General features: G+C 40.6%; 1 pseudogene; it reads right to left on the reverse strand.

Annotated features, from left to right (window-relative positions):
- Positions 1–1385: 1385 nt before the first annotated feature.
- LOC143404272 (protein arginine N-methyltransferase 6-like) lies at positions 1386–9139 on the reverse strand (annotated as a pseudogene).
- Between the last annotated feature and the right edge of the window lie 1005 nt (positions 9140–10144).

Below are 10144 nucleotides of genomic sequence, written 5' to 3' on the forward strand. Positions count from 1 at the left end.
AATGCTAGAGTACTTAAGAACACAATTTCCACACTTTTTCTATTAGCATATAAAAGCTACTAATATGCAAAAACCATACCTTTAGTCCTTTGAATTGCCCTGAAGCTATGTTCTGAAGGGTTTGTAACACTTAAGAACTGACATTAAAAAGGCAAAAAGCATTACAACTCATAAACAGCACACAAATCTTACTTAATCTCTAAAAATAATAGGAATGCAAATGTTTTATTTGCCATAGAGATAAGGAGGGAAACATCAGTGGAATGAATTGGACAACATGACTCCCACTTCATTACAACCCATTTTTTCCAAATTCACAACTTTCACATTTGGGTGATCTAAAAAAAAAAAAAAAAAAAAAAGGTTAAAAAAGAAATGAAAGGAACTTTCACTAGATGTAAATAGGCCAAGTCATTTAATCCCTCCACATGTTTAAGTTGACTACACTTTTCTAGCTGGGAATGTATTTTCCTTATTTTAGTAAGCTTAAATAATGTACCCATGGTAATGAATAAGGCCTGGGTTTAGGTCCAGAAACCTTCTCTATCAGCCTGTTTCATAATTACTCCAATATTATGGAACACAATAAGATGTTTTCTTGGTTCAGTGTTAATAGTAATAAGAATTTTTAAAATCCATGCTACTTCGCAGTTTTTCAGACTTTTTTCTCCTATATATGGTATTTTGAAATTCTTAGGTATGCTATATAATTATATACCATTTCCATGTGTTCATAAACTTTAGCAACCAATAAAAGTAGTAGGAACTGGGCTATATAAACTACTTCCACATCTCCACCCCTTAATTACCAGTAATGAGTTGTATTTAGAAAACAATGAGGAACAAATACCATAGCCTACAGGCATCTAGCAATGGAGGGAATTCAGACACAGAAATTGAGGCTCTGGAGAGGTTAAGTCATAGTGGAAACTTCTGGAGTGGAACTGAACTCTTATACCCTTTTCCCAGCTGCAGACTTAGATAAGGTGTGAGGTGTTTAGTTTGTTCATGGACCCACCATAAACTGACATTTTATCCATCTTTTTTTTTTCTGCATGAAAGAAAAGAAATGAAAATACAAGTGCTTGTTACCACGTGCTTTTAAGGCTTAAAAGCCTATCAATAAGCATGCTGTATCCGTGGTTGAGGAGATCGCTTTATAAATTGCCAGAAGAATCTCCTCTAATGAGGAGATCGCTTTATAAATTGCCAGAAGAATCTCCTCTAATGAAGACTGAAGTCACTCTCCCTCCCCAAGAGCCATGAGGGAAAAGACAGAGAGTCCCCTACTTGCACATGGGATCTCCCTTTCTCCTCTGACCTCCCTATGCCTCTCCCAAACAGGCCAAGCTGCCTTGGGAGGTGGCTGGGAGAAAAAGCAACGCTCAGTCCCCCATGGGAAAGTCTTTGGTCTTTTCCTCCTTGTCGCCCATTTTGCAGCACAGCAGAAAGCTCAGGTGAAGAGGGTTGTCCTGGGAGGGCAGCAGCCTGATCTCTGTTGAAATGACCCTGCCTTGCTCCACTTGTACAGTCTCCTTTAGGTAGAAGAGTGCCTGCTTCTAGTGTGTGGCCAGGTGGAAAGGCGAGATGGACAGCACCAGGGGTTTCTCCGAATCTCCTCCAGGGAAGGTCACCTGGAACCAAAAGGTCAAACCAGGCATGGGTGCCCAGTCATAACAGCTGTAGCGGAAGCGCCCACACACCTTGCCTCCAGCTCCAGCCCCAGGATGGCACAGGCCAGCTGGAGCTGAGCAAAGTGCTGCAGCCAGGCCCACACATCCTGGCTGGACAGAGCCTGCACCAAGATCTCCAAGTGGCTCATGAGGCAGCTTGTGGCGAAACTCTCTAGGCAACTTATGTCCATGCCTTAGTGCTGATTCCACTGGCTCCAAAAGCCTAGGCGCCACTCCAACTTCTGGTCTCTGATGGGGGCTACAAAGAGTTCAGTGGAAGCCAGTAGGAGAATACCGCCCTCCCTCAGCCACTGGGTCTGCACGTGCAGCACAGATCTCAGCATGGACTCATGCAGAAGTCCATAGCCCATTCACTCACTCACGATGGCATCCACCTGCTCTGGGAACTCCACCTTCTCAACCGGACCCTGCAGGACATGCACTTGGTCCTCCAGCCTGTTGAGCCGCCCTACCTTTCGGGCCTCTTGCCAAATGGTGCTACCAGCCTGGGCACAAAATATGCTCAAAATGTCAGTGCCTGCGCCCACCTCCAACAAGGTCTTGCCTCGCAGACCTGCCCAGTTCCGCAGGATGCTGAGATGGTAGGCATTGGTGAGGACACAGTTGGAGATCCTCTCCTCCCCATATGTCCCTGTAGCACTCCTAGTACAGGTGGTCCTGCTTGCTTGCTTTTAGTCCTCTGGGGTCGGGATAATGGCAAGGCTACCTCCTGCTCCCCGCCATCTTCTTCTTCAGTTCTCTCCCCTCCTTTGCCGCCACCCCCTGACTCTCCAGATATTTCATATAAGTGAAATCATACAATATGTGGTATTTTGTGATTGGCTTCTTAACATAATGTTTTCAGGTTTCACCTACAGTTCAACATGCATCAGTACTTCATTTCTTTTTATTGCCAAATAATATTCCCTTTTATGGATATACCACATTTTATTCAGTTGACAGATCCTGGGGTCATTTACATAGTTTTGGCTCTTATGAATAATGCCATATAAAATTCATGTGCAAGTTTCTATATGAACATTTTATTTTTATTTCTCTAGCTATATACCTTTGGGATTTACTGAGTCATATGCTCTTTCTCCTTACTGGTTAAATGTAAGTTCAAAGAAAAAAATGGAACTGTTAATTCTAGCTGAGAAATTAGAAAACACTACTTAGAAAAAGTGGTCTGTGAGCTAAGTTTTGAAATAGGAGTGATAGGATTCAACCAAAAAAGGGAAAAATAAGATGACAGAAAGTCAGACATTTTGACTTGAATAACATTTGACTTATGTTTGCATATCATTATCCAAAGTACGTGTATGAAAACACAAATTGGTGTAAATATATTTTATATACAACAAGAGATATGAAAACTGTGCTCTGTAAGTGTAATTGTAATGTATTATGCTGTCATATTAAAAAATCAATTAAAAAGGCATTTTAAAGAGTGGTATATCAGTAGTAAATCTTTATCAACACAGCATATGTTTTTACTTCTGAATGTTTTATTAGTATATTATAGTTACACATAATAGTGGGGCTTATTTTGACATCATTATATATTATGGAATAAAATTTGCTCTACTTCAGTCCCCAGTACTTCCCCTTTTCCTCTCCTTCTCCCTCCTCCTATTTCCCTTCTACTCTAATGGTCTTCCTTCTATTTATTTATAATTTTAAAATTTAGTTCTTTATTTATAAACATAAAAGTCAAATTCACTGTGGTGCATTCACATGTACATAGCATAATTTGGTCAATTTCATTCCATAGTTCCTCTCCTTTCCCATTCCTCCTCCCTCCCCATCCCTTGCTCCACTGATCTCCCTTCTATTTTCACAGGATTCCTCCCCCACTTTTCCCCCTTTCTTTGGTCAAGCTTCCTTCTATGAGAGAAAACATTCAACCTTGACTTTCTGAATCAGATTTATTTAACACACACACACACACACACACACACACACACATATATATATATATATATTAGTAAAATACTCACAAAAGTTAATATTTAACTAGAATTCTACAGTTTCATGGCATTGAGTACATTCACATTTGTACAACCATCACCACCAACCATCTTCAGAACATTTTCATCTTGGCAAATCGCAAATTTTCACCCTTAATAAAGATAACTCCCAGTCCCTGGCAAACTCCACTCTACTCCTAGAGTACTTTTGGACTGTTTCTTTTTTACTTAGTAAGAAAGGTCCACCACTGACTAATGGGTGGTGTCTATATTTGCAGGCCTTGCTGCACATACCTGATTGAGTGTATTGTAAGGACAGGTAACAGAAAATAGGAAAAAAAAGATGTGGAGACAAAAACTAAACATATGGATCTCTATCCACAGGCTTAAGCAGCTCTGCCACAGATCTGCCTGATTATTTCACATCAAGAAATTGACCTTCCACCTGGTGCTGTGGCACATGCCTGTAATCCCACCAGCCTGGGAGGCTGAGGCAGGAGGATTGCAAATTCAAATCCAGCCTCAGCAAAAGCAAGGGGCTAAGCAACTCAGTGAGACCCTGTCTCTAAATAAAATACACACACACAAAAAAAACAAACAACAACAAAAAAAAAGGCTGGGGATGAGACTTGGTGGTTGAGCGCACCTGAGTTCAATCCCGAGTACAAAACAAAACAAAACAAAACAAAAACCCAGAAATTGACCTTGATTTTCCTATAATCCCAACTACTCAGGAAGCTGAGGCATGAAGATTGCAAATTTGAGGGCAACCTGGGCAGCTTAGCAAGACCCTGTCTCAAAATAAAGTTTGTAAAAAGGGCTAGGGATGCAGTTCAGAGGTAGAATGCTCCTGGGTTCCAGTGTCCGTACTCGGGAGGGATAAAAAAGAAATTGATTTTTGGAGCCATTTTCACTTTGCAGATCCACCAGCAGTTTCACAGTTTTCCTGTCTTCACAGGAGGCCGGGCACATCACAGCACCACTATAGCTTCATTTCCTCAGTGCCAATCCATGGTGAGGATTCTGCTGAGGGTCCTGTAGGCACCTTCCATGTTCCCCTCTTGTACCATCACAGTCCTGGCATTGAACTTCACAGGTTTTACCATGATTTTGGATTGAAATCTAAATTTTGTAGAACCCTGAGGCCCCAGAACCCAGCCAACCTGAAGCACATTTGCTTGCACTGATGCTTTCTGTCAAGAAACAATTTCCTAGTGCAGCCTCTTGAAAAACAACTTGGCAATGCCTCAGAGTTAAACAGTTATACTATGATGGAGGAACTTTCCTAATGTGTCAAATAAAAAATAATCACTGTAAAATCCTAAGCTATATGTTTACTAAATCATATTAGTTAGTAGAGTGACTGACTGGACTCATCAAAAATAGAGTATTACAGAAAATTATTTTTAACACTCATGTAGTTTACTTGAATATAATAACACGTAAGTAATTAGCTTAGCCTTATAAAAATATGGGGCTTGGTCAAAATATTTACTCATTTTTTTAAATTAATGGTAAAATACACATAACACTCTCCATCACAACCATTTTTAAGTGTACAGTTCAGATCAGTGGCTTAATTAAAGTCACGCGGTTGTGTGCCCAATCTTCAGAACTCTTTATCTTACAAAACCAAAACTCCATTTCAATTAAGCAACTCCCTATTCCACTATTCATTCCCTGGCAATCACCAATCTAACTTTCTTTCTCTATGAATCTTACTACTCTGGGTCAGATTAACTAATATTAAGTAGAATTACACAGTATTTGTCCTTAGTTCATATAGCATCATATCCTTAAATGTCATTAATGATGTATCAGAATTCCCTTCCTTTTTAAGGATGAATACTATTCTACTGTATGTGTGTATGCGAAATTTTGTTTATTCATTCAACCTTTGATAAACACTTAAATACTTACACCTTTGGCTACTGCAAATAATGCTATGAACATGGGTGTCCAAATACCTGTTTGGTTTTTGTTACCAATTCTTTTGGGGACTTATACCCCAAAGTGGAATTGCTTATTAAGTTTCTTCATCAACTGCCATACTGTTTTCCATAGTGGCTGCACTATTTTCAATTACCCGACCAACAACACAAGAAGGTTCCTATTTTTCCATTCCCTTGTCAACACTTGTTATTATTATTATTTTTGAATAGTAGCCAATCCTAATGGGTGTGAGGTGGTTCCTAATTGTAGTTTTGATTTTCATTTCCCTAATAATAAGTGATGCTGTACATCTTGTGCTTATTGGTCATTTGTGCAACTTCTTTGGAGAAATCCTTTGCCCATTTTTTAATCAAATTTTATTATTTTTGAGTTGAAGGAGTTCTTTATTTACTTTGGATTTTCTTTAAAAAAATATTTATTTTTTAGTTGTAGTTCCACACATACCTTAATTTTACTTATTTATTTTTATGTGTTGCAGGGCCTCACACATGATAGGCAAGCACTCTACCGCTGAGCTACAACCCCAGCCCATTACTTTGGGTATTTTTTAAAAAATATTTTAGTTATAATTGGACATAAGCTTTATTTTATTTATTTTTTTATGTGGTGCTGAAAATCTAACCCAGTGCCTCACACATGCTAGGCAAGTGCCCTACCACTGATCCACAAACCCAGCCCAACTCTGGATATTAAACGCTATAGGATATGGGATTTGTAAGTATTTTAATCCCTCTTATAAGTTGCTATTTCACTATTGACTTAACAAGTTTTAAATATAAATAAAACTCTTGGATTTATTTGAAACTTTAATATCCTCATCACTCTTGAAGGTCTTAAAATATTATACTTTTCTAGCTTGTACATTTTCCCCACCCAGTTCTAGGTATGACATTACTGCAGTCTTTTTTGAGCTGTGTGATAATTTTAGACTTAGACCTCTGGGTAAGAAATCTAAACTTTTTTCTCTGTCATGTAATGAGGAAGCCACATAGACAGTAAAAAGTCTTGGACCAGTAGGGAGAAAACCCAAAGTTTAGACCTGCTCTATCACTTATTACTAGTGTAATACTTGGGTAAGTCATTTAATTTTTTTGAGCTTAAGTTACATGTTTACAAAACAGAATATTAATTATTGGCCTCCAGTGAACCATTCACCTTTATAAAGCGTGGACAACATTTTTACCATGTGGTCCAGAAGTCATGTTCTCTGGTATTTAATCCAGTGAATTGAAAAAATATCCATATAAAACCCTAACTATGCATGTTTATAGCTTCTTTATTCATAACTGCCCAAACTTGGAAGCAATCAAGATGTTCTGATGAAAACAAATGAATTGAATTCTAGATAACAGAATATTATTAAGCACTAAAAAACAAAAAAAGTTAGGAAGCCATGAAAAGTCATGGAGGAAGCTTAGATGCACATTAGTAAGCAAAAGACACCAGTCTGAAAGGGCTCCAAACTGTTCAATTCCAACTACAGAATATTCTGAAAAAAAAAATTAAAATTTTTAAAAGAATTGAGGAAGAAGGGGGGAATAAATTAATAATCAGACTTTTCTTATTCTCTGTTCAGCCTAAAAGATAAAAAACGGAACAAAAAAATCAAGCAATATGCTTACCTGTGTTTACCTTGATTAAAGCCAGATTTTAGTTGGAAGAGAAAGGGTGAAGCTTATCACAGGAGAGTTTTTCATTTCCAAATCTTGCAGAGGACAAATCAAATGATACCCACTGCACCTTAAAACCATTAGGAAGCTGCCTATTTAGAAACTCTTCAGCACAGAACAAACTTTTCCCTTTATCTGGCATCACCCTGTTTGACGTTACACCTGTATCAGAATCTCAGCATTACATATATCATCTGTGGGGACTTTGAATCATTTATTCACAAAATGTGGATCCCTAGGCTTGCTTTGAGAATTAAATAGGATAGTATATTTCAGGAGGATTGTGAGTTCAAAGCCAGCCTCAGCAATGGTGAGGCGCTAAGCAATTCAGCCAGACCCTGTCTATAAATATAAAATACAAAATAGGGCTGGGGATGTGGCTCAGTGGTCCAGTACTCCGGAGTACAAGCCCTGGTAAAAAAAAAAATATATATATATATTTTTTTTTTTTTTTTTTTTTCAAAAAGCCTAGTGGACATGCTTGCCTGCAGTGACTAAATAACTGAATTAAGAAGGTAGCCAACAAGTGTCCTGACCACCAGGTGTCACCATTGGGCCCGGAGTATTCACCTAACTGTTCCAGGCAGGGGGTAGAACCTAGCAGTAAAACAAGACAGTCACTTTCACCTACAGTACATTCAGAATTGATATAGGCTTTTCCCTACCTTGGGAGCTAGTATTACACACACACACACACACACACACACACACACACATTCTCACACACATACATATATATTATTTGAAATATTATAATATTTCAGTATTCTCTTACAAGGTGTTCTAAAAAATATGTACTATAATTAATTAGCTGAGTATCCTCAGATTTTTTACCAAAATTTACTTTTTAAAATTATCCTCAGTGGACTATTTGTTAATTTTGAGAATCAATAGTGCTTTACACATCCTTTGGTTTATCCAACCAGACATTATTGGGTTCCCATAGACTTCAATATTGCCACAAGGGACAATTTTCTGGCTTCAATTCCACAATCCATTGACATTATTTCCTTTACAATTTTAATGGGATGACAAATAAAAAAGAAAGTACAATAGTTTTAGTGTAAAAATAAAGTTTGTGACCACTAAATGTGAGTTAAACAAAGATTATTAACCCTTCTCCTTGACCTCAAGAACTCAAAAATTCAGTTATAAACTTTTTTTTTTGTTTTCTATTTTCTTGAAAAGAAAAAACAACCTAAGGCAAATCTATCAATCTGTGAATAACCCTGAAATTACTCAAGGAACATTGCCACACCTGGCTGCATTCTACTAATGTCTCTCCTAGAGAGTGCACAGGGCACACAGGGAGAGGCTCATTTCAAAATGAGCACAGAATTTGGCCTTCCCTCCTGGTTCTAAGTCCCCCACATTGAGACTCACAGTGGTCACTTCAAGACAGGTAATTTGATGAGCATTAGCTTGGAGCTGGAGGTGCAATCTATAGTCTCATGGACTGTTGCCTCATCTGCTAGGAACACTTGCCTTAAATTAAGGCTGACCTGGCCTACCTCAGCCTCAATCTGGGCATGCAAAATCCCTTCTAGCCCACCAGAAAGAAGAGTGACACCAAGAACAGGCTGTTCAGAGCAGATTCTTGGAACTCAGCTGGGGTCATTTTTTTTAAAACAACAGCTCCAATTCCACTTTGTAAGAAGCACTTGATGATTCTTAAGGAAAACAAGAGGCATCCTCTCTCTCCCTTTGGCCATCTCCCCTATTCCTAGAGAATTGAGAGGAAAGAGCTGTCACCAGGAACCATTTGGAGCCAGGAACGCAGAAGCCAAGGCCAGTCTAGATAAACCCATTTGCGAAGCACTTTGAGCTGATCCATACATTCCTGACTGGTTTTAGACCGGTCCCTGGAGGACATCGAGCTCAGGAGGCTGGCTGCAGGGCTGGAACGAAGGGGCCAAGGGAAGGGATGCTGTCCATGAAACAGCCAAGGCTGCGCAGGGGGCGTGGCAGCTCAGGAGGAGCAGGAGACCCGGAGGGCGCCTTACCTGGAGGACTCCGGGGTGAAGCTGCTGCCTTCCAGCAGCCCCATCTTGCAGAAGATTACCCCATTGACGTAGGGTACAGGAGAGAGCTCCTCAGCTCGCAGTCCCCTTTAAACTTAAACTTCTTTAACATTGTGAGAGCCAGGCGCCAGCGAGCGGACTGCACAGGCGGGCGCCGCCCCCTTAGCTCCGCCCAGATCCAGGGCTGGAGCCGGGAGCTGCGCCCAGGGGCGAGGCCAGGGGCCCCGCTGGCAGGCCTTGGCGGGAATGCCTCCACCCTCTCTTGCGGAAGCCCAGGCCGGATTGTGGCTGCAGCACCAACCTCCACAAGCGGTAGTGCTGCAGCTGGCCCAGGGGAGGGCGCTCTTAGGTGCGCACCTCGCCGCTGTCGCCACCCTTCTGAGAGCTATGAGAGGAAAAGCTCCGAGTATGGTGGCTGTCTCAGCCTCAGCGACTGCGGCCGGGGCGCCCCCAGCGGCCGCCATCTGCAGCGCACATCCCAGAGGAAGCGGGAGGCACGGGGTGGGCGGGGAGATTCATGGCGGGCAGGCGGCTCGCGGGGAAACTAAACCGCGATGGCAGTTAGTGCTTCACGCCTCTCTGGGCTTAAAAAAAGACAAATGCAGCCAAAAAAGCTGCCTTCTATGGCTTCCTGGGCGCCTTTGGTTTCAGTTTTTGCACCGCTTCTTTTCTCCCCCTCCCCTTCCAGCGATTTCTTTCCCTGGGTTTCAGAGTTAATAGGGACTGTCAGAATATGACGTTGTTTTAGTCAAATTGAAATCCCAAAACTAAAACTTCTTTTAAATACTCAATATTCGTGAACCTTCAAATATGAAATAAAGAAGAGGAAAAAGGAAAGGGATTAAAATGTGTTGAGG

The sequence above is a fragment of the Callospermophilus lateralis genome, chromosome 7 (assembly GCF_048772815.1).
Source record: "Callospermophilus lateralis isolate mCalLat2 chromosome 7, mCalLat2.hap1, whole genome shotgun sequence".
Lineage (NCBI taxonomy): Eukaryota > Metazoa > Chordata > Mammalia > Rodentia > Sciuridae > Callospermophilus > Callospermophilus lateralis.